This window comes from Aethalodelphis obliquidens, unplaced genomic scaffold (genome assembly GCF_003676395.1).
Source record: "Aethalodelphis obliquidens isolate GAN/ISIS:26980383/991018 unplaced genomic scaffold, ASM367639v1 scaffold35, whole genome shotgun sequence".
Taxonomy (NCBI): domain Eukaryota; kingdom Metazoa; phylum Chordata; class Mammalia; order Artiodactyla; family Delphinidae; genus Aethalodelphis; species Aethalodelphis obliquidens.
The window spans coordinates 12253094-12278121 of record NW_020837979.1 but is presented as its reverse complement, the minus strand read 5'-3'; the positions used below and the strand labels follow the sequence as shown (position 1 = coordinate 12278121).

The following is a 25028-nucleotide window of genomic DNA, read 5'->3' as shown; positions in this document are numbered from 1 at the left end:
TTTTTTTGCGGTACGCGGGCCTCTCACTGTTGTGGCCTCTCCCGTTGCGGAGCACAGGCTCCGGATGCGCAGGCTCAGTGGCCATGGCTCACGGGCCCAGCCGCTCCACGGCATGTGGGATCCTCCCGGACCGGGGCACGAACCCGTGTCCCCTGCATCGGCAGGCGGACTCCCAACCACCGCGCCACCAGGGAAGCCCTACTGCTTGTATTTTGCTTAATGGTCATGATCTTCCCTATATTGTGCCTGTTAGACATCTTGCAGCTTGTCCTACTCTGAATGAAGGGAATCTGTTTGTGGACTGGGTGACGATGGTGGCCTCACTGAGAAATGAGTTTGATTGCTGGCTCTACAGCGAAATGCCATTGTCTCATTGTCATTGAGAGTCCATGAAGAATTGACTTGATAAGCTCCTGGTTCCAAAGCCCACCTGTTGGACTGTCTGTATGGCAGTTGTGGTGTTTGGTTGCAGCTGCACTTCTACCTACCTGTCCTCGGGGATATAGCAGAAGAAGTACGGGCCAAGATTATAGAGTCGTACAGGGTGTGTAAGGGTGGAGTGTTTGACCACGCCATTCAAGATGACTGTCCTCTTGCTCTGTATATCCCCTGTTCAGCCAGTACCTGCTTCACTCACATGACTATCCAATCTTCTTAATTATAGGCCTTAATTAGTGACTGCCTATGTGCTTGCTTCCTGCCCCAGCTGCTGGTCTCTCCGGTGATGTTATGAGCCAACCTGACCATTAATTCCCCCTATAAATGGTAGCCGCCTCCTCCCCCGGGTAGCAAAGACTGCTGCCATGTCCTGCTTGCTGTCTGCCACAAACCCTGAGGTGTTGCTCCAGGACCTTGCTTCAGGTGTGTAAGATCCCATGTCCAATGAGTCACTGATGTCTCTGTTGCTGTCTCTAGGCTCTTTCTTCAGTCTTGAGGCTGGCAACTACAAGCCTTGCAGGCCTGTGGGGTACAGCCCAACATAAGATTTTAGTCTTCAATTTACTGCGACTTGTCTTGTGGCCTAGCATGTGATCTATCCTGGAGAATAGAACTTTTGCTTTTAAAAGACTTGCCTGATTAGATAGGTTGGACCCACCCAGGATAATCTCCCTTTGAATCATAGTCAGCTGATTAGGGACCCTAATTTCATCTGCAAAATTCCTTTTGCCATATTGTTGTATAATCATGAAGGTGATATCCAATTGTATTTACACGTCTCTACAGTGCTCAAAGGAAATTACACTGGTGTTTACCCCAGGGGGCAGGAATTGTGGGATCCATCTTAGAATTCTGCCTACCACAGACTGCCCCCTGGCCATCTTACACTCCTTATACCACTGAACCAACAGGTGAAAAAGGTTAATCTATTGGTGTTATGATCTCAGTTGCTGCAGGAAATTGGTTGCCTTTATAATGGAAGCAAGGAGGATTTTTTCTGGAACCCAGGAGATTTTCTCCGGAACCCAGGACATTTTCTGAGGTTCCCTTCAATACTTCCATGCCAACAGTAAAGATCAATGGAAAGCTACAGGAACTGGAAAAAGGCAGGACAATTGAGGATTCAGACCATTCAGAAGGGAAGGATTGAATCATTCTACCAGTAAAGAATCTGGATGGAGCTGTGGGTTCTGGCTGTGGGCAAGGAAAACAGGGAATAAGTGGGTGAAGGTGGAAGCTATAGACATCAACTCTGACCTCGTGAATAACTACAGAAACCAGGACTGGTAGCTTTGCATATTTTCTGCTATATGTATGTGTTTATTCTAACTTCTCCTTCCCATTTTAATTTTATATAACACTAGGTGGAGGTCAACTTTACAATGTAGTCTTTAGTGGGACCTAAGACTGAAATTGAGGCCTAATTAATATAGGCAGCAATGGATTCAATGACCATTGGGGCTTTGTGTTTTACCTGGGGGAAGGGCAAGAACTTCACTTATCAGAGGGTTAGCTGTTTCTGGCTAAAATGTAGTTTCTTTGCTGGGCAGGCGTTGAAATGTGTGTAGAATGGTGCATATGAAAGTTGAGAAGTCAAAGGGGTCGACTGAGCTGCTTATGAACTTATTGCTTCCCAGCTCCAAATTCATTCTCCAATTGCACACCCAGAGTGCTCAGTCCTTTGACTACCTTGTAGCCCCAGCCCAGGAACCTTGGTGATCACCTTGCTGCGGTCTTAAGAGGCACACCGCGTGCTTCTGGCTTCATGCTGTAGCAGCCCACAGCCCTCACCACGCACACTCCCAGGCATGACCAGGCCTGACTTTGCTGCCCCCTGCAGGGCTGTTCCTGAGACCTTTGCAAGGTGGGCAATGTCCGCTCTGGCTTGGCACCCGCAGAAACATCCCAGCTTCCTCAGCAACCTGCTTACATGCCTTGGCTTGCCTGTGTCCTAGGTGATTGTTTCCTGTTTATCAGATGACCCTAAACCAGTTCTGGCACAGGCAACCCAGCGAACGTTCTCACCAGCCAGTGGTTGTCTGCAACTGCACCTTCTCCAAAATTCAATTAACTATCAAGTTAAGAAAAAGAGAATTCCATTGGAGCCAAACTGAGTATTATAACCTGGGAAGCAGATTCTCAGAGAGCACTGAGAACTCTTCCACCTGTTAGAAGTTGAAGGCATAGACTTATCCTTTTTTTTTCTTTAATTGATTCTATTTTTTACATAAAAAGTTCAGTAAAAATTGGACAAAGTAAAGTGATTTTTTTTTTTTTTTTTTTTTTCGGTACACGGCCCTCTCACTGCTGTGGCCTCTCCCGCTGTGGAGCACAGGCTCCGGACGCGTAGGCTCAGCGGCCATGGCTCACGGGCCCAGCCGCTCCGCGGCATGTGGGATCTTCCCAGACCGGGGCACGAACCCACGTCCCCTGCATCGGCAGGCTGACTCTCAACCACTGTGCCACCAGGGAAGCCCAAGTAAAGTGATTTTAAGCAGTAAATCAATCTTATCAACATAGCACAAGGCTGGCCGGAACCACAAGGCAGCCTGCTCTGGAATATTTACATGATAACACATTAAACCTTGCAGGAGAACTTAAACCATCCTTACAAAGTCTTCTGTGATCCTAGCACGCAGAGGCTTAAAAGCAAAACAAAAGCCAAAAACCAGGAAAGACAAATTATTTTCAATATATTCACATATACATTAAAATATAATACAGATCGTCAGGGTAAGGGGTCGTGGGTGGGGATGCGCATGAGTCTGTGCGCTGACAGCACCGCCAAGGAGGAGACCCAGCCTTGAGAGTGGGGTCAGGCCTGGCCGGGGTCTCGGAAGGGAAGGTCTCAAGGGCCTAAACCCTTGCCTCAGATGGCCTCTACCGACAGCTCACAACCAGGGACCGCTTGTTGTAGATGGACCTCATTTTTGTGAGCTCATTCTGCATGTTTGAATTCCCCAGGGTGATGTGTCATCAGTAGCACAGCCCTGACAGTGGGGTGGGGAGAGAGGGCCCACGGGACTTCTTCTCCCCAGAGTCTCTCCTACCAGCTTGCCCGTCCTCCCATCCTGGCCCTGAAGGTCACTCTAATTCAGTGTCCCGTTTGGGTTTGTAAACAGCCCCAAACTTCTGCATGTACTTCTTAACGTACTCCTTGGTTTTGTGTCTCACATCCTCATTGCACTCCAGGTCCTTGGGGTTCTTACAGTACTTCAGCTCCTTATTCATAACGCCGTGAGTCAGCTTGCGAGCTAGGTGTTTGAAATCTTCAGTTGTGGTAATTCTTCCCACTTTGCAGTCAGGTTTCCAGTAAGGGTTCAGGCACTGGACAATGAACTGGGACATCTCTTTTCTGAATACTTGTTTGCTTTTCTCAGCCAGCTCACTGGAGGCATCCGCTTCTGCTGTCTTAGGCTTTTTTGAGGTCTTCATGGGATTTTCATCGTATGTTGGGGTTCCCAGGTCCATCTCAGCTTCATGCTCAAGGCTGGCATCCTCTCCTGGGCTTTCCCAAGTAGGAGGATCCCACTGAGTCTGCCTTGTGTTCACATGGGAGTAGTAAATCTTCCCTTCTGGGTCTCGGGCTGTCTTCCAGTTGGGAGGTAAGACAATGGTTTTTGGTTTGGGAGGAGATGGGGGTGGTAAGTCCAAGAGGTTATCTGTCACAACCTTTTCAGGTGGCTGTAAGGGCTGAGGCTGCCCTGGTGCAACTATTGTAGTCACGGCTGTGGCTGGCTGTACCACTACTCCTTGTGGGTGAGCTGTGAGAATCTGTTGTCCCTGGATGTACTGAGGACTTGGCTGGGCATAACTCTGTACACCTGGTGGAGTTGTCTGTGAATAGGGTGACGTCACACCATAGACAGTTGGAGCAGCCTGTCCTTGATGATATAAGGTTGCTTGAGACTGTGCAGGAGAGTACTGCTGCTGTACACTCACGGACTGTTGGTTTGAATCCCAAACACCATACTTCTGTCCCTGGACTGGGCCTGGGGCTGGCACTGGCAGGACGGTGACCCTGGAGTCTTGGTGTACCACACCATCACTTTGGGTCACATACTGTGAACTGGAAACTTCCACAGGGGCTGCCACATGTGGCACCACTGGCACAGGTGGAGGGGCAGCAAGGGGTTCTGTAGAATGTCCCACCAAGGGCTGAGAATGATCATAAGGAGCAGGAGAACACACAGGATCCATGCTGGGTGTGGGGAGGAGCACCTTTCCTGCATTAAGATTGCTGGGATCCACATAGGCCTGCATGGGGCAACCTGGTGGGTAGCCAGCAAAGGGGTGATGAGGGGCATGGTAGCCAAGAGAGTCATAGGGCAGTGGAGACGTCACTCCCAGGTTCTGCATCTGCTGCTGTTTTTTTTGAACCTCCCGCTGAGCTACCTCCTGCTCAAACAACTTTCGATGCTCCTCTGTAGAAAGTTGATTGCGATCTTGAATTCGTACTTTCTTTTTAGAAGTTGGTGTATCATATCTGCCACCTGGCCTTTTTGTTCCCCGCTCATAGGCAGAAGGTGGTGGGGAGAGGGAGCCCCTTCGTTTCCTTTTCTCTTTATTTTGAGTTTGTTTGTCTGGGTCTCTCTCTCTTGACCTGTTAGGAGTCTTTGGGGCAACTGTTTGATCTCTGAAGCCAACAGCATCCCTTCCTCGTTCGGTTATTGTGCTCTCCTTTTCAGTTCGCCTTTTCTTTGGAGTTTGATATACCTCCTTTAGGTCTTTCCAACTGTCCAGGAGCTTGGTGGCCAAATCACTTATATCTACTGTTTTATGTGGCTGTTCCTGGCTCCTCTCGCTCTCCACATCAGATACACCCTCCTCTTCATCTTGGGATGGTGTTTCCTCAGCAATAGGTTCGTCTAGTTTTGTGCCATTGGTCTCTTTAGGCTCTATTTCAGTGTCAGCCTCTGGTTCAGATGTGGGTAGCTTAATGGCCTCCACAGCAATGTCACTATCAACTTTAGATTCAGGCAGCTGTTGTGTGAGTAACTGTTGTTCCTCTTCTTCTATAGGGACGTTTTCTAACTGGTCAAGGTCCTCTTTGCCATCCTTGCCTTCTAGCTCACTGGTAGCAACAGAGATCGCACTGTCCATGCCATTTTCACTTGTAATTTTAAGTCTGCGAAACATTAGCTTCTTGGGGGTGTCTGTGTCAGCTTCTATGCTCAGCTTGGTGGAAGGATCAGGTGTGTTGAGCGGTGTGTGAGCATGTGATGTATTCTCGCTAGAATACCCATCTCCTTCACTCAGCTGAGGGACAGCAGTCTTGGTTTGAGACCAACGTTGAATAATAGGAAGCACTTTGCTTTCCTCCAACATACTTTTAGCAGGAATGGGTAAATGTTCCAAAGTCTTTATAATCTCTTCCTGAAGCTTCTGGTTACTTTCCCGGCCATCACGTAGCTCTGCCATCCAGGTCCACAACAAAGGCAGCCCATGATGTTCCAGAAAGGACTTCAGGCAAGACTGTGAATGTGTGTTCTGTATGAGCTTGAGACAGGTAAGTTTCTGTTCCAAAGTCTCAATTCTAACCATTAGCCAGGATAAGCTGAGCACCTGGTTTTTATCAGAGAGACCCTCACCATTCTCCATCAGAGCTTCTAGCTCTCCATCCACCGAATCCTTCTTCCAAGATCGTTCTTTCTTCATTTTCCCTCCTGCTGCTCTGAGGCTGACTCTGTTCTCTCCTCCCAGGTAACCCCGGCAATTAGCCGACCCACAGAAACATCTCTGTGCTTCCTTGCCATATCTCTGGAACCGATAGTCAAATGTTAACTCTGAGCCTGAAGGAACCAGTTTGGTGGTAAAAATCCCAACTCTCAGTTGTCCGTTCACAGTCCATTTTTGAGTCTCACAGTTTGGTTCACAGCTGTGATTCATGAACCGGGAGCAATTTCCTTTCTGAGTGGCATCTATTATCTCATCATTCTTCAGGGCCATGAAGTAGTAGTGGATGTTTCTGTTTCGTGCATACTCCTTTACCCGGGCCTTAAACTCTTTATGATCAAGTACCTCTCCACAATATTCCAGGACGAAGGTGTTTGAAGGAAGGTCTTTAACAGCTCTCAAGCCCCAGCCTTTCTTTTCTGTGAGTATGACTTCCACATCTGCATGCTGTTTTCTTTGAAACCGTCTATTGGAACAATAATCCCCATTTGGACAACGAGACGAACATTCAATCATGAGGAGACGATTAAGACAATCTTCCCCACATGCTATTTTACCTTGAGCTCTTTCATCTTTAGAAAGAGGTGTACACTCACACTGCATTCGCTTAAAATCCCGATGGGATTTATTCTTCTTTCTTTCTGTTAAATAAACATTTTCTTCAATCAGATCAAAGTAACAAGGCATCTTCCCTTGTTTGGCACATTCCTTCCACCGCTCCGGGTCCCTGAAGTCCTCCATGACACACGAAGGCCCAACCAATGCTGAGCCTAGAGGCACTGCTGTCTCTCCCTGCTCTACCTCCACTCTAACTTTCTTTCTGTCCTGAAGCTCACCATCACTTTCAGAATCACTCTCCAATTCCTGTCTCCTTTTTTTAAGAGGCCCTCTATCTTTCCTATCATTTTGTTCTAAGTTTTTTGAAAGATCTTTCTCCTCACTCACAGCTAAAGAGTCCTTAATGGAATTGCTGCTTATTTCAGGTGCTTGCACGGACCCCTTGTCCTTCTGAAGGGACAGAAAAAATTTATTGGACTGGTCTGAAAAGCGAGATCCTCCACGTTGATCCCAATTCTCTTCCTCTTCACGGTCATCTGTTAAGGAATCTGGTACCTGCCCTTGAATTAGATCATACACAACCCCAGTTCCAGGCGGTCTACCTGCTGACCTTGGATCCCAGTAGCCGTTGGCTTGCCAGTAATTACATGTCCCACTATACTGTTCTGCACTTTGCTGATACTTATGTCCACCACAGGCTCCATAGCTGCTGTCAGGTTGCTGATATGTGGTAGTAGGCTTTTCTTGTTGAGAGAAGTCCCACCCTAGGTTTCTGAGCTCTTCCGATGATGAACGGAAGCCATCCACTCGGGAGATCTCACAAGAAGAAAAATTTGACTGTGTTTTTCCCAGTCTACTATCTGGCCTGTTAGGGAAAGTGGTCTGTTGCCGAGACTTACTTGAGACATCTTCAGAATCATCAGGAGAATAAACTGGCAGCTCTTCTTGCTGCCTAGAAGTTATTTTGGCTTTCACTGCTTCCTCAGAATTTGGATGACCTAGAGGGTCAGATTTTATGTCTGTATGACTTGTACTATCAACCCCATCACTCTGAGGATAAGCAATTTCAGACATGTGATTATCTATCTGTTTTTGGATGGGCTGTGTAAAAGAGATTTCTGAATTCTTCTCTGTTGCTTTGTGAAAGAAGAACTTCTCAGTTTGAGGACAGGCTTTACTTGCTATGCTCTCAAATTTTTCCTCATATGAATGCCTCCTTGGCTCCAATCGCTCATCTTCCCAGTGGTCAGAATAGTGTCTGTAACTTTGACTGCTCTGAGAAGAACAAGGACTTGTTTCTTCCATGGGCAAAGTAGAATTCTTTGGCACAACCACCATAGACTGAAGATGGTTTCTTGGAATACTGCTATCATCAGAATCTGTATCTTCCGAATCACTTGAACTTTCGGAAGAACCAGAATAATCTTCATGGACAGTGGATACAATCTCTGAGGCATGACCACTACTGTCACATTTTAAGGTATTTGTTACACCATCACTGTCCTCCATGATTAAATTCAAAGCACAAGAAGAAAATACAACTTCTGAGTCATCAGAAGTATGTGCCTGTCCTCTTCCACCGTCTTCATCTAAAGAGATTTCTGGTCTTCCTCTTCTATCAGGCAGTATGGAGTTCCCTTCTTCTTGAGCCTTTTGCACACATTTCCCAGATAGTCCATTATTATGCCGGTTTTCCCAGGAAGCAAATCCTCTTCCTGAATCAGGAAGGTCACTAGCTACTTCTATTATTTCTTTCTCTGCATGCTTTAAAAACTCTGAGCTTTTACTCTTCAGCACAGCATCCAAAACTGGAGACGTATTCTCTCCACATTGCAAGAGAGTTAAACCGTCTACGTTTGTCCCTGGTGGAAGACTCTGAAGAGATGAAGCAATACATGAGCTCCCTGTAGGTGGATATAAATCATCAAAATGATTAATAGAAGCTGAACTAGTACTACCAACACTCTGCTTATATTCTCCACATGCAAATTCTGAGTGCTGATCTGTCAGACTTCCATTATCACATATAACTGTTTTTGATTTCAAATGCACGTCCGTGAAGCTATTTGAAGAAATATCCGTTACTAAAGGCTCAGTATTTTCAGCTCCGGAATGACACAAAGAAGGGGGGTTGTCGTTTGAAGTACAGTATATATCTGAATCTTTGGTTTTACAGCAAGAAACTCTCACATCAACTGGTTCTTTAACTATTGTTTTGGAATAATCTATAGTCATAACTGGCAAAGATATGAGTTGATCCTGGTGTGGCGACACTGGAGGTTCTGTTTCTCTAAATGGGCTTTCTGACTTGCTGTGCTGCATGCGAGTATCATCCAAGTCTTTTTCTTTACATCTGTTAATGTTTTGAAATCCATTTGATGAAAGCATGCACGTTTTGACCAAAGGGGATACCTCTGATCCAGTCACACTGTCATCAGAAGACATCAAAACAGTGTCACGTTTAGAAGTGCAAAATGTTGCCAAATCAGATTCTGCCCCAGGAGATCCGTTTATATTAAATTCGGTGGGACAATAACTTCTTAATTGATCATTCTTCACTTTACATAAAGAGTCTAATTCCTTAATACTATCATGGCTATCATGTCCTATAAATTCAGACTTAAAAACAGGTGATTCATCTAGCTTTTTAAAAGTAGGTGAATCATTTAATCGATTTGATGGAGAAGGAGACCCAATCTTCTCTCTTTCAGGAACTTTACTAATCACTCTTAATTCACTACCTTTTGAACGAGGAGTCTGTAAACTAAAAGAATGAGACTGTTTGATTTCCTCATTCAATTCTGTACGACAGAAAGAATTTTTAAATTTATCAGACTTGGGTGCAGGTTTTGAAAGGGGCAGATTTATAACGGGAAGCACTCTTACCGTGCTTGGAATATGATGACCCGCGTCGGAATCCCTGTTCATTAGTGGGAGAATAACATCTTTTCGTTGCTTCATTTTCCGAAGTCCTTTTGGATTCTCCTTCTAATTTTGAAGAATCCTTTCCTCTTTCTTCCATCTCTAAGTAAGAGGACGCAGTTTTACAGTCTCCATCAGATTTAGAATAGGAGGATGGCGTCCTTAGGTCCCTGTAAGAGCAAGGAGGAGACGAGGTGCGCCTTGAGTATGTCTTCTTGTACTAACCATCCAAGTCAGAACTTTGTCTTGACCTGTTATCTGTGTATGGCCGAGACTAGCGTGCCCTCTCGATAAGGGGAACTCCTACGGTAACGACCATCATAATGAGAGTCGTCATAATGGGATCGTTCTGACCGAGAATAGGATGAAATAGTTCTAGAACCTCTGTCAGATTTAAACGAGACCTGCTCCGCCTTCGCTCTCTCTCTGATCTACGGCGAGAAGATATATAACAAGTATCTCTTTCAAGTTTTGAGTAGCTAAAATACTTATCATCTCTCTCTGTTTTAGATCGTGAAGATTTGAGGAGGTCTGCTTAATGTGTAATGCAGATGCACACTGGGCATTAGGGAGAGAGAAGGCCCGAACAGAATTCTGTGTTTAATTTTTTTTGTCCTGCCTTTACATTTTATTCCATCAGAGGTATGAATGCCAGAGGGGGATCCTCTTCCAAGCTTGCCTTTCCTTGGGTACTGTCCCTCTGCCCTAGGGTACTGTTAAGAGTTCTCAACACGCAGTCATCCCTCAGCATGAGCAAGGAATTGGTTCTAAGGCTCCCCCTGCCCCCCCAGTCCTCTGCGATTGCTGAAGTCTCTTATATAAAATGGAGTAGTACAGTCTGCCCTCAGTACCCCAGGGCTCCACATTGGAGGATTCTGCATCCGAGGATTCAATCTACTGCAATTCAATTTATGGTTGGTTGAATCCGGGGTGCAGAACCCGTGGATACAGAGGGGTAATTGTATTTCACTCTATTATAGCTTAACAATTCTGGTTAAATTTACCGTGTTCCGTCTCCTGGTTGGACCTAGATTGGTAGAGGTGTGATGACTTGCTTGAGTTTGGGACAAAGAAGTGAGCATGAGTAGCACTTTCTCCCCTCTCTTTGGGAATAAGCTGCTCACAGAAAGCATGCATTGGGCCCCATTTCTCCATAAGTCTTACAAGGGCAGGCGGCAAAACAGTCTGGGTCCAGTGCTGTCTGCAGCTGGATGCGTATGTCTGTATCATTATGGGGCTCAGTGTAAGGAAGCCCTCTTTTACACAGATATAAGGCTGAAATTAGAGAATGAGTGTTATTAGTAATAAAGATAATACATCATGTTCCACATACCTCTTGTCTACTTATGAATTACTTTAGAACCTGGGTGGGGAAGAGCTTAACATGCTTCACTTAAGGGAAGAAGCTTATTACTATTTCTTTTGACAAGTTGAGTGTGAATTGGTTTTATCACTTTCTAGGCTTGTTCTATTCATAATTAACATATATTGAAACTTACATTAATATAAACAAACAATCCTGCAACATTTGCTGTCAGAAAATAGATAAGGGACAACCTTCAAATCCAACTTTTGTGTAGTTGGGCCTTCAACTATAAGCAGGTCTTAGTTATTTTTCTAAGTCTCTTATGCTTTTCATGGTGAGTTGAATATCTTTATTATAAAAAAAAAAGTTTCTCTGTAAAACTAAACGTTTTAAAGAACCGATACAACATATATAAGGGTCCCAAAATGCTCACTTTTCATAAAAATGACATCTATTTCCATAGACGAGTTCACCAACATCCTGACAGCTGATGGAAAAGTGACACATAGGCTTTAGGGTCTAGATCACAGATTCTGTCACCTAGGAAGCTTTCAAGTACAGCAAGTAATAGAAAAACCCAACTGAGAATGGCTTACATAGAGCGAACCAATTAACTTCCTTTGAAACTACAGAGATACGTGTTGCTAGGAGTGAGACTAGAAGCTCACATAATGTGACTTAGAACCTAGTTTCTTTCAGTTTTTAACTGTCACTTCCCTGGTGTTGACTGTTTTTGGACAAACTCACTCCCTCCCCTCCACCCCCCAGTTCATAATCTTAAACTGACTTTGAGGAACTCTAAGAATTACATGAATCCTTTTTGTGAAACAAAGAGAATCTATATCATATATTCAGCGAAAGTGGCTAAGAGTCACTGATTGGTCCAACTTAGGTAATCGTGCCAATTCCAAAACATTCAGAGATGGCACGTTCAGATTGGCTCTATGAGTCAGGGCCTTTCTCTGGGGCAGGTGAGGCCCATTTTCTATCTAATCACAACGGTGAGAATGGAGGGACAGGGTAGGTGCTGAAAAGAAATTCAGGCTATTATTCCAAGATGGAAGAAAAATAGATACTGGGCAGCCATATAACAGGTATTCATTATAGCTACTTCCAGAGTCTATTTCCTATTTACTCAAAGAAATTTAAGACTCTAGGTAACCCCGAAATTCACATATTTTCTGCATGTCACCTAACACATTTTTAGAAAATAAAAAGGTAAAATAATGTGAAACGATTTAATTTCTATAAGTGATCTTATAATCAAAGAGACTTTGCTACAAAAGTGAAACTTTATCTAGAGGATTTTATATTCAGTAAAGTGTTCACATTCAAGAGCAAATTCTCATTCTGATGATTCATGAAGTCACTTGTGATATTCCTTCTTTAGTGTGGTGTTTATATAAAAACATGAGTCTCTAAAATTGCCATGGCAAAAACACATATTGAAGCTTGATAGCCTTCTTTTCACAAAGCATGGTTTCCATCATTGTCTTGGATCACACTGTACCTTATGTTCATTCTCTGGTACAGAGCTCCAGCAGCTTTTCTTTTTGTTTTTTCTCTTGCCCTGCATCTTAATCTTCAAGCATTCTCCTACAGTCATGTCCTGGTTTTCCCTTTGTCAGCCTCCGCCACTTCCACTCCCTCCTAGACTCCTAGTACTTTTTTCAAGCTAAAGTTCTTTACCTTTATCTGCTAAAATCCAAGAAAGAGCCTGTAGTGAAATGAAGACTTGCAGTTTTCCCCACCTGCTTAGTTGCTTGCAATCTGTCTTCAGCCGCTACAATTTGAATCTGCCTCAAGTTATCAGTGGCATTAATCTTCATCCTACCAGAATATTTACATGGTTGATAACCCCTTTTTCTTTGATCCTCTTATCTGATTGGTCTTCCTCTGTCACTCCTAAGACATAGCCATGTCTTTCTGTTCTATTAATTTCTCTCACTGCTCTTTTATGCATCAAATAGACAGGTGAAGTAAAGCTCTGAAAGTACTCACTTTTCTGGTCTCAATCTTTCAACTTCCTCTTCCATTTCTTGTTCCATTACCACATTGACTATTCACTGCTCAAGACATGTCATCTGTGCTTTTTTCCAAGGTTCCCTTGGAAATATCTTCCTTCAAGGCTAAGCTTAAATAATTTCCCTCCATGAACTCTGCTCTAGTTTCCTCCAAGCTTGAACTACCTCCAACTCCGTTAACCAGGTCCATGCTCTATCACCAGCTCTTGACGGAATATTTGCGAAAGCTCTCTAGTTAGTATCCCTGCTTCTTTCCTGTCTTCTACTTGTTTCTCCGTACTACCGCTAGAACTGTCTCTCATACAATCTGAACCCCTCATCATGGCCTATAAGATCTGGCTCCTGCTAATGTCTATTGGCCCAGGAACTGTGCTAAGAACTTTACTTGAATTAATCCATTTAATCTTATGAGCCACATACACTTTTAAATTTTTACATCTTTATTGGCGCATAATTGCTTTACAATGTTGCTTTAGTTTCTGCTGTATAACAAAGTGAATCAGCTATATGTATACATATATCCCCATATCTCTTACCTCTTGAGCCTCCCTCCCCTCCCTATCCCACCCCTCTAGGTGGTCACAAAGCACCGAGCTGATCTCCCTGTTCTATGCGGCTGCTTCCCACTAGCTATCTATTTTACATTTGGTCGTGTATTTATGTCCATGCCACTCTCTCACTTCGTCCCAGCTTCCCCTTCCCCCACCCCGTGTCCTCATGTCCATTCTCTACGTCTACGTATTTACTCCTGTCCTGCCCCTAGGTTCATCAGAACCTTTTTTTTTTTTTAAGATTCCATATATATGTGTTAGCATATGGTATTTGTTTTTCTCTTTCTCACTTCGCTCTGTATGACAGATTCTAGGTCCATCCACCTCACTGCAAATAACTCAATTTTGTTTCTTTTTATGGCTGTAATATTCCATTGTATATATGTGCTACATTTTCTTTATCCATTCATCTGTCGATGGACACTTAGGTTACTTCCATGTCCTGGCTATTGTAAATAGTGCGGCAGTGAACATTGTGATACATGTCTCTTTTTGAATTATGGTTTCCTTAGGGTATATGCCCAGTAGTGGGATTGCTGGGTCGTATGATAGTTCTATTTTTAGTTTTTTAAGAAACCTCCATACTCTTCTCGATAGTGGTTGTATCAATTTACATTCCCACCAACAGTGCAAGAGTGTTCCCTTTTCTCCACACCCTCTCCGGCATTTATTGTTTGTAGATTTTTTGATGATGGCCGTGGTGACTGGTGTGAGGTGATACCTCATTGTCGTTTTGATTTGCATTTCCCTAATGATTAGTGATGTTGAGCATCCTTTCATGTGTTTGTTGGCAATCTGTATAACTTCTTCAGAGAAATGTGTATTTAGGTCTTGCACCCATTTTTGGGTTGGGTTGTTTGTTTTTTTGATATTGAGCTACATGAGCTCCTTGTATATTTTGGAGATTAATCCTTTGTCAGCTGCTTCGTTTGCAAATGTTTTCTCCCATTCCGAGAGTTGTCTTTCTGCCTTGTTTATGGTTTCCTTTGCTGTGCAATAGCTTTAAAGTTTCATTCGGTCCCGTTTGTATATTTTTGTTTTTATTTCCATTACTCTAGGAGGTGGGTCAAAAAGGACCTTGCTGTGATTTATGTCATAGAGTGTTCTGCCTATGTTTTCCTCTAAGCGTTTGATAGATTCTGGCCTTACATTTAGGTTTTTAATTCATTTTCAGCTTATTTTTGTGTATGGTGTTAAGGAGTGTTCTAATCTCATACTTTTATATGTACCTGTCCAGTTTTCCCAGCATCACTTATTGAAGAGGCTGTCCTTTCTCCACTGTACGTTCCTGCCTCCTTTATAAAAGATAAGGTGACCATATGTGCGTGGGTTTATCTCTGGGCTTTCTATCCTGTTCCATTGATCTTTCTGTTTTTGTGCCAGTACCACACTGTCTTGATTACTGTAGCTTTGTAGTATAGTCTGAAGTCAGGGAGCCTGATTCCTCCAGCTCCGTTTTTCGTTCCCAAAATTGCTTTGGCTATTCGTGGTCTTTTGTGTTTCCATACAAATTGTGAAATTTTTTGTTCTAGTTCTGTGAAAAATGCCAGTGGTAGTTTTTTCTTTTTTTTTCGGTACGCGGGCCTCTCACTGTTGTGGCCTCTCCCGTTGCGGAGCACAGGCTCCGGACATGCAGGCTCAGCGGCCATGGCTCATGGGCCCAGCCACTCTGTGGCATGTGGGATCCTCCCGGACCGGGGCACGAACCCGCGTCCCCTGCATCTGCAGGCGGACCCTCAACCACTGCGCCACCAGGGAAGCCCCGCCAGTGGTAGTTTGATAGGGATTACATTGAATCTGTAGATTGCTTTGGGTAGTAGAGTCATTTTCACAATGTTGATTCTTCCAATCCAAGAACATGGTATACCTCTCTATCTATTTATATCATCTTTAATTTCTTTCATCAGTGTCTTATAATTTTCTGCATACAGGTATTTTGTCTCCTCAGGTAGGTTTATCCCTAGGTATTTTATTCTTTTTGTTTCAATGGTAAATGGGAGTGTTTTCTTGATTTCACTTCCAGATTTTTCATCATTAGTGTATAGGAATGCCAGAGATTTCTGTGCATTAATTTTGTGTCCTGCTACTTTACCAAATTCATTGATTAGCTCTAGTAGTTTTATGGTAGCATCTTTAAGGATTCTCTACATATAGTCTCATGTCATCCGCAGACAGTGACAGCTTTACTACTTCTTTTCTGATTTGGACTCCTTTTATTTCCTTTTCTTCTCTGATTGCTGTGGCTAAAACTTCCAAAACTATGTTGACTAAGACTGGTGAGAGTGGGCAACCTTGTCTTGTTCCTGATCTTAGTGGAAATGCTTTCAGTTTTTCACCATTGAGGACGATGTTGGCTGTGGGTTTGTCATATATGGCCTTTATTATGTTGAGGAAAGTTCCCTCTATGTCTACTTTCTGCAGGGTTTTTATCATAAATGGGTGTTGAATTTTGTCAAAAGCTTTCTCTGCATCTATTGAGATGATCATATGGTTTTTCTCCTTCAATTTGTTAATATGGTGTATCACATGTATTGATTTGCATATATTGAAGAATCCTTGCATTCCTGGAATAAACCCCACTTGATCATGGTGTATGATCCTTTTAATGTGCTGTTGGATTCTGTTTGCTAGTATTTTGTTGAGGATTTTTGCATCTATGTTCATCAGTGATATTGGCCTGTAGTTTTCTTTCTTTGTGACATCCTTGTCTGGTTTTGGTATCAAGGTGATGGTGGCCTCGTAGAATGAGTTTGGGAGTGTTCTTCCTTCTGCTGTGTTTTGGCAGAGTTTGAGGATAGGTGTTCTCTCTTCTCTAAATGTTTGATAGAATTCGCCTGTGAAGCCATCTGGTCCTGGGCTTTTGTTTGTTGGAAGATTTTGAATCACAGTTTCAATTTTAGTTCTTGTGATTGGTCTGTTCATATTTTCTATTTCTTCCTGATTCAGTCTTGGCAGGTTGTGCATTTCTAAGAATTTGTCCATTTCTTCCAGGTTGTCCATTTTACTGGCAGAGAGTTGCTTGTAGTAATCTCTCATGATCTTTTGTATTTCTGCAGTGTCAGTTGTTACTTCTCCTTTTTCATTTCTAAATCTATTGATTTGAGTCTTCTCTCTTTATATCTTGGTGAGTCTGGCTAATGGTTTTTCAATTTTATCTTCTCAAAGAACCAGCTTTAATTTTATTGATCTTTGCTATCGTTTCCTTCATTTCTTTTTCATTTATTTCTGATCTGATCTTTGTGATTTCTTTCCTTCTGCTAACTTTGGGGGTTTTGTTGTTCTTTCTCTAATTGCTTTAGGTGCAAGGTTAGGTTGTTTATTCAAGATGTTTCCTGTTTCTTAAGGTAGGATTGTATTGCTATAAACTTCCCTCTTAGAAGTGCTTTTGCTGCATCCCATAGGTTTCGGGTCGTCGTGTCTCTACTGGCATTTGTTTCTAGGTACTTTTTTATTTCCTCTCTTTGATTTTTTCAGTGATCACTTCGTTATTAAGTAGTGTATTGTTTAGCCTCCATGTGTTTGTATTTTTACAGATCTTTTCCTGTAATTGATATCTAGTTTCATAGCGTTGTGATCGGAAAAGATACTTGATACAATTTCAATTTTCTTAAATTTACCACGTCTTGATTTGTGACCCAAGATATGATCTATCCTGGAGAATGTTCCATGAGCACTTGAGAAGAATGTGCTTTGTGGACTTGATTAACTATTTCCTTTGCGATATTAGGGAAGTTTTCAACTATCATCTCTTCAAATATTTTCTCAGTCCCTTTCTTTTTCTCTTCTTCTTCTGGGACCCCTATAATTCAAATGTTGGTGCATTTAATGTTGTCCCAGAGGTCTCTGAGACTGTCCTCAGTTCTTTTCATTCTTCTTTCTTTATTCTGCTCTGCAGTAGTTATTTCCACTATTTTACCTTCCAGGTCGCTTATCTGTTCTTCTGCCTCCGTTATTCTGCTATTGATCCCTTCTAGAGTATTTTTAATTTCATTTATTGTGTTGTTCATCATTGCTTGTTTCCTCTTTAGTTCTTCTAGGTACTTGTTAAATGTTTCTTGCGTTTTGTCTATTCTATTTCCAAGATTTTGGATCATCTTTACTATCATTATTCTGAATTCTTTTTCAAGTAGACTGACTATTTCCTCTTCATTTGTTAGGTTTGGTGGGTTTTTATCTTGCTCCTTCATCTGCTGTGTGTTTTTCTGTCTTCTCATTTTGCTTATCTTACTGTGTTTGGGGTCTCCTTTTTGCAGGCTGCCGGTTCGTAGTTCCCGTTGTTTTTGGTGTGTGTCCCCAGTGGCTAAAGTTGGTTCAGTGGGTTGTGTGGGCTTCCTGGTTGAGGGGACTAGCGCCTGTGTTCTGGTGGATGAGGCTGCATCTTGTCTTTCTGGTGGGCAGGTCCACCTCTGGTGGTGTGTTTTGGGGTGTCTGTAGCCTTATTATTGTAAGGTCGGATCTTAACAAACGGCACCGCGAAACAGAGGAAAGCTTCAAGTGAGCTTTATTAGGGAGCGCTCCCGGGCGAGGTTCACTGGTCTGAGAGAAAGGGGCCAGAGAAGTCGCACCCGGGGGAGGGTTGGGCAAGATTTTACAGGAGAAGAAGGGAAAGGGGTGTGGTGAATCCGGGAGGGTGCAGGGTATTCCTTATTTCGTGGTCTTTTTGGGTATCCTGGGGAACCGTTAGTCCCACCCCTCGAAAGGCGGGAAGTCTGGGCTGGGTTCAAAGTCCCCAGGTCAGTTCCTGGAACTGGGTGGTCTGGAATGTCTCCAGGGCAGTTTCTGGAACTGGGTGGTCCGGAGAATTTCGATCTGATGCAACCTGTGAATCTGATTGTGTTCCCCTGCCTCGGGCCAGTTGGCCTTACATCCCGACCTCTTTGGTGTTATGGGGCTGCGTTCTGATCTCTGGCTACTTCATGCTGAATGGGGGCGTCTAAAGGGGAGTCGGGCGACCAGAGGTCCGAGGTTTAGGGGAGACCAGTGGGGGCTTCTGTAGGAAGCAATGTGTAAGGACCGAGGAGCATTTGGTTTGTGGCTACCCGAGAGACTTCCTCCATGCGTCTGCGAAGGAACCTAAGAAAACAGGGAGCAAGCATGCTACGAAGAGGGTGCGGTCCGCTTTTGAAAGAGGGGTGTCAAAGAGTCCCTCTCTCGGCGGGCTGAGGGCCTCTACGACTTGGGGGCAGGAGTGGGAAGAGGAGGTCCCGGTATCGGAGATAGGCAAGAGGGAGGCCGGGTTTAGGTGGGGGGGGGGGGGGGGGGGGGGGAGGGCGAGGGGGATAGCAGGGGTTTCAATGAACAGTAGGTGGAACTCCTGGATGCGGGAGGGGCCCAGGAGGGAGAGAGACTTGTGGCCTAGGAGGTCGACCAGCCGGTGGGAGGAAAACACAGTTAGTGGGTGGGCCAGAGGCAGTTTGAGTGTTTGTTTGGTCAGTTCGGCTGTGCTGCTAGGGCTCGAAGGCATGGTTGCCATCCCCGAATGTTTGGGTCTAGCTGTTTGGAGAGGTAAGCCACGGTGCGGTAGGAAGGCCCTACAGGCTGGGCAAGGAGTCCAGTGGCTATTCCGGCCCGTTCATCCACAAAAAGGTGAAAAGGTCGGTTTGGGTTGGGCAGAGAAAGAGGAGGAGAAGATATCAGAGCGTTACGGAGGGTGAGAAAGGCCTGTCGAACGGCGGAAGGAGAGGTGAGGGGTCCTTGAGGGGTTTCTTTAGCGGCTAGATATAAGGGTTTAGCAAGGAGAGCAAAGTTAGGGATCCAGACTACTGGGTGGAGAGGAATTATGGCCTCATTGATTAGTCGGAGGTCCTGGACCAGGCGATAATCCCTAGAGGCCTTGCAGACAGGCAGGATGGGGGTGTTGCAGGGAGAGTCAGTGGGGATAAGGAGTCCCTGGTTTAGGAGTCTGGTGATAATAGGTTGTAGGCCCCTAAGGTGAGTCTCAGAGATGGGAAATTGGGGCCTTGATGGAAATTTGGAGGGGTCCTTTAGGCGGATGAGGACGGGGGAATGGTGTGTTGCTATTATGGGCTTAGAAGTATCCCAGGCCTGGGGATTGATTGGATTCGGTGTGATTGGAAGAGGGGGATAGGAGGGGGAGGGTTCTAGAGACAGGCCAAGAAGAGGAAGCAGGAGTTGGGAGGAGGGGACCTTAGGGTCAAGTCTAACCAGCTGGAGGGAGGCCCCTAAGTGGAAAAGGACATCTCGGCCTAGCAAGGGAACTGGGCAGGATGGTATGACTAAGAAGGAATGAGTAAAAGGGAGTCCTTCGATATGACATGGGAGTGGGCCAGTCTGGAGTGGGAAGGATGGTTTGCCATCAATACCCATGACCGAGATCTGGGAAGGAGAAACTGGCCCGGAATAAGTAGGCAGGACTGAATAGGTAGCCCCCGTGTCCACCAGAAATGAGATACCCGCTACCTGTAGCGTTACCCTGGGCTCGGCGAGGGTGATGGGGGTCTTCGAGTCCAGGCGCCGTCAGTCGTCAGCCAATCCCAGCAGTTCGAGTGGTAGTGCCGTTGGGTCGGCCTGCCCCCCGCGTGGAGACGCTGAGGGAGGGCCAGTCGTAGGGCAGTCACTCTTCCAGTGGCCCGTTAGCCCACAGCTGGGACAGGGCTTAGAAGGAGGTTGGGGATTGGGACATTGGCGAGCCCAGTGGCCTTCTTTTCCGCATTTGAAGCAGGCCCCCGGTGGGGTTGCCTTTTGCGGACCCCGTGGATGCTGTGATCCATGGGAGATGGCCGGCCTCAGGGCGGCTATAAGAGCTTGGGTTTGGAGGGCCACCTTCTGGTGCATCCGAACCTGTCGGCTGGATTCTGCCACATCCTCACGGCCATATAGACTTTAAAGGCCATCTTTACCAGATCTCGAATAGGGGTCTGAGGGCCGTCTTCTGCCCGTTTTAATTCCTTTAGGATGTCCGGGGCTGACTGGGTAATAAAATGGGTGGCTAGGACCGCTGCCCCTGCCGGGGTGTCGGGGTTCAGCCGGGTGTAGAGAGTTAAGGCCTCTGTAAGGCGATTGAGAAAGATAGCTGGATTTTCGTTAGGTTCTTGGGTTATCTCTTTTAGTTTTTCAAAATGGACCACCTTATGAGCGGCAGCCTGCATGCCAGCCTGGAGGCATTGGATCATGAGGTCGCGTTTACGACGGCCATCTTGGCCATCCTGATAAGTCCAGCCTGGATCGGTGCCGGGTACGGCAGTCGCTCCGACAGGCATGGAGCTATCGGTAAGGTGAACCCGATTTGCGTGGTTTCGGGCAGCAGTTTGAATTCTTTCCCTCTCATCAGGGGTCAGGGTAGAAGATAGGATCACAAAGATATCGTGCCAGGTTAGATCGTAAGCTTGAGAGAGGTAGCGAAATTCTTTGATGTAGCGGGAAGAGTCGGCAGAAAAGGAGCCTAATCGCTTTTCTATTTGAGTGAGATCTTGGAGGGAAAAGGGAACATGAACTCTAACTAATCCTTCCGCTCCTGCTACCTCCCTCAGAGGGCAGTGGAGATTTGGATCTTGGGAGTCGTGAGAGTGTGTATGTGCACTAATTGGCGAAGCAAGGGGCGTGGGAGGAGAAACCGTTGAGGGAGGCGGGGGAGCGGTTGGAGGGGCCGGAGCGGGTTCAGGAGGAGCAGGGACCGCTTCAGGGTAGGGTGGAGGTTGGAGAGGAGTTCTGAAGGGGGGAGTGGTAAGAGATTCGGGAGGGTTGGTTAGTGGGGAGAAATCCAAGGGGATTGAGGTTTTGGATGGAGGAGATATTTGTTTGGCAAGGAGGATTTGAGAGGTAGAACAATTGACGCAAAGGGAGGGGCGGGAGCGCAAATACCAAAAAACCTGGACATAGGGGACCTCAGACCATTTGCCCGTCCTGCGGCAGTAATTATCTAGATCACGGAGGATGTTAAAATCGAAAGTCCCTTCAGGAAAATAGCGAGGGCTGTAAAATTGGCTAGGAGACACCCCAGGGGCGTCTTAGGATCTGGTTTCGATTGTGAGGTTCCCATGACCCCCAGTCTGTCCCTGAGTGAATGGAGAGGGAGAGAGGCGTCCCTGGTCTCGGTCTCCAATTCACGGCAGGTCGGAGGGCGGTCAGGCGATTGGGATGTCTCCACAGTTGCCCGAGGCCCGGAGAGAGGACGGAGGAGTCCCTGACGCGGCCGCGATTAAGGACAGGGAGTCCGGTGGGCAGGGACTCTGGGGGTCGGAGGGAACAAGGGAGGGGGACTTACCCCGTTTTCTGCCGGATCGGGTGGATGAGTAGAGGTTCCCTGGTTGTCTCCTGGGGGAGGGGAGGAGCGGCCCGCGCGGTAACCCGCGGGGCTTGGTACCCATCCCGGGTTTCGGCACCAAATGTAAGGTCGGATCTTAACAAACGGCACCGCGAAACAGAGGAAAGCTTCAAGTGAGCTTTATTAGGGAGCGCTCCCGGGCGAGGTTCACTGGTCCGAGAGAAAGGGGCCAGAGAAGTCGCGCCCGGGCGAGGGTTGGGCAAGATTTTATAGGGGAAGTAGGGAAAGGGGTGTGGTGAATCCGGGAGGGCGCAGGGTATTCCTTATTTGGTGGTCTCTTCCGGTATCCTGGGGACCGTTAGTCCCGCCCCTCGAAAGGCGGGAAGGCTGGGCCGGGTGGAAAGTCTCCAGGTCAGTTTCTGGAACTGGGTGGTCTGGAAAGTCTCCAGGTCAGTTTCCGGAACTGGGTGGTCCGGAGAGTTTCGGTCTGATGCAACTTGTGAATCTGATTGCGTTACCCTGCCTCTGGCCAGTTGGCCTTACAGCCACAACTATAGAAAGCCCGTGCACAGCAACAGAAGCCCAATGTAGCCAAAAATAAATAAATAAAATAAGTTAAAAAAAAATTTTTTTTTTAAGTATTGAGAGTAATAGTAGAGCAGAGAGGCAAAAGGGGGTTTTTCTTTCAGTAATCTTCTAAAAGTGTGAGGTTTACGTTGACGTTTGCCGTTGTTTTCTGATGGTTATTTGCGGTAGGCTGAATAGCAGCCCGTCAAAGACGTCCACATCTTAATATCTGGATCCTGTGAATGTTACCTTGTACCCTTGTATTGATCTTGGGTGGCCTCGGCTTGCAGCGGCTTGAAGCAGGATTTCCATTCCCGGCCAGAGACTGAAGTCAGGCCACGGCAGTGAGAGCACTGAGTCCTGGCCACTAGACCAGTGGCCAGTGACAAGGCCCTGGCCCATACAGCTTTTCAGAAAATGAATTTCCACAAAGAAACGGAAGGTAGTGAAACAAGTTAAAATGCTTATTAGAAGGAAAAAGAGTACGTGTGGATAGACACGTGGGCGGGCTCAGAGAGAGAGCGTGCCCTGGTGGTAGTTTGAATCACTTTTATGGGGCATTCCTTCCAGGTTTCCTCTGGCTAATCATCTTGCTTTGCCTGGTTCTGAGTCCGTATTTGGTTTATCTCAGGGTCCTCCCATGTGTGCCTGCGCATCTCTTAGTCAAGATGGATTCTAGTGAAGAGGCCTATGGGTAGGTTGAACATCACTCCCTTTTTGACCTCCAAGGAGGCTTTCTGCGCCTGTGTAGTCGGGAGGGTCTCCTTGACCTTGAGAATGAGAAATATGTGGTCTCTTATCTGGGCAGGGCTCAGTTCCTCCTCTTCTTCATCTTGGAATATCTGTCCACAGGCGACAAACTCCAGCTGCTCAGCCTGGGGCCCATCTACCTCCTGCCTCAGTATCACAAGAGAGATTTTTGCTGATGTGATTAAATTAAGGTTCTTGAGAGGAGGCGATTATCCTAGATTATCCATGTGCGTCAGGTGTAATCACGAGGCTTCTAATAACAGGAGTCGAGGAGATCAGAGTGAGTAGTAGGAACCGTGAGTACAAAACCAAGATGTTGGAGTGTCGTAGGAAGGAGCCGTCAGCCAAGAAATGCAGGCAGCATCTACCTGTTAGTGACAAAGGCAGGACTAAAAATTGATTCTTGAAACTCAGTTTTTTTTTTAACTGACGTATACTTGATCTACAATGTTTCAGGTGTACAGCAAAGTGATTCTATTTTAGATAGATGGATAGGTAGCTAGTTAGATTCTTTTCCATTATAGGTTATTATAAGATATTGAATATGGTTCCCTGTGGTATACAGTAGATCCTTATTGTTTATCTATTTTATACATAGTGGTGTGTTCTAACTCAATTCTTTATTCTTCCCATCGCATCATACAGTTGCTATATGATGTTATAAGTTAAATCAGATATGCTGCATATGTTAAATCATATTTTAATAAACTGTAAGCTATTATACAATTTCTGGGTTGTACCATAATCTTAACATGCTGATTTTGTCTATTCATCATCCAGGAACCACATACTGAGCACTTACCTTGGGCCACTGTAAAGCCCTGTGGACACAGGCAGAGAAGATTCAGGCTCTAGGCTCTGAATCAAGGAGCTTGCCCTTTAGTGGGCAAACACATGTATATCAGTGTGAAAAGTACTATGATGAGTTTATTCAGGAAGTGAGGCCTGAGCCAGGTCTTAGAGGATGACCAGGTGTTAGCCAGAAGAGGATGAAGCGGGGGTGGGGAGGGGAGGGGTACACTGGGGAACTCTGTTGGCTGGCTATGATTGCTGCTTAGGCAGTGAGGGTGCTAGTGAGAGAGGAGGATGCTGAAGGAAAAGGTCAAGGTCAGCTCCTGGGAAGCCCTGGCATGCCTTAAGACGTTTGGAACTCATCTTGAAAACGATGGGGAGCCATCAAGATTTAAATAGGGATAATATGATCAGATTTGGGTTTTTTTGTTTGTTTTTGCAGTACGCGGGCCTCTCACCGCTGTGGCCTCTCCCGTTGCGGAGCACAGGCTCCGGACGTGCAGGCTCAGCGGTCATGGCCCACGGGCCCACGGGCCCAGCCGCTCCGCGGCATGTGGGATCTTCGTGGACCGGGGCACGAACCCGTGTCCCCTGCATCGGCAGGCGGACTCTCAACCACTGCACCACCAGGGAAGCCCCAGATTTGTTTTTTAAAAATTGCTCTGATGACTGCAGAAGGGAGTTGAGGATGAGGAAGGAGAGAAGCTACGAAGCTGTCGCAGTAATGTAGATGCTGGAACAGGAAGGTCCCCTCAGACATAGGGAAAGGGGCCGGGTCTGAGAGTTATAAAGGAGGTAGGACCTGTAAGTAAAAGTAATTAACTGACTAGAGTGAGAGAGAGAGAGGACTATTCTTAAAATCCTAGCTCAGAATTTGTTCATTCATTCATTGCAATGGTTCTTGCTCATTGGTTGCTTAAATCTATCATCTGCAGGGAAATAGAGGCATCCCCGGTGTGGGTCTATGTCAAAAAGCATTGCAAATCAACTTTCCTTTATTTTGTATAAAATATCTATAATGGAAATTGGCTACAAAAATATTTTAATTCCAGCTATTTTTTAACATCTTTATTGGAGTATAATTGCTTTACAGTGGTGTGTTCGTCTCTGCTTTATAACAAAGTGAATCGATTCCAGCTATTTTTTTCCCTTTGCCGCTTGCTCACTCACTGATCATATCCCTGACACTAGCAGATGGTAGATGTGTATGTGAGAGATGC

At 45.6% G+C, this 25028-nt stretch overlaps 1 pseudogene; it reads right to left on the bottom strand.

Moving 5' to 3' along the window:
- Positions 1–3380: 3380 nt before the first annotated feature.
- LOC113632144 (histone-lysine N-methyltransferase SETD2 pseudogene) lies at positions 3381–9709 on the bottom strand (annotated as a pseudogene).
- Positions 9710–25028: the final 15319 nt, after the last annotated feature.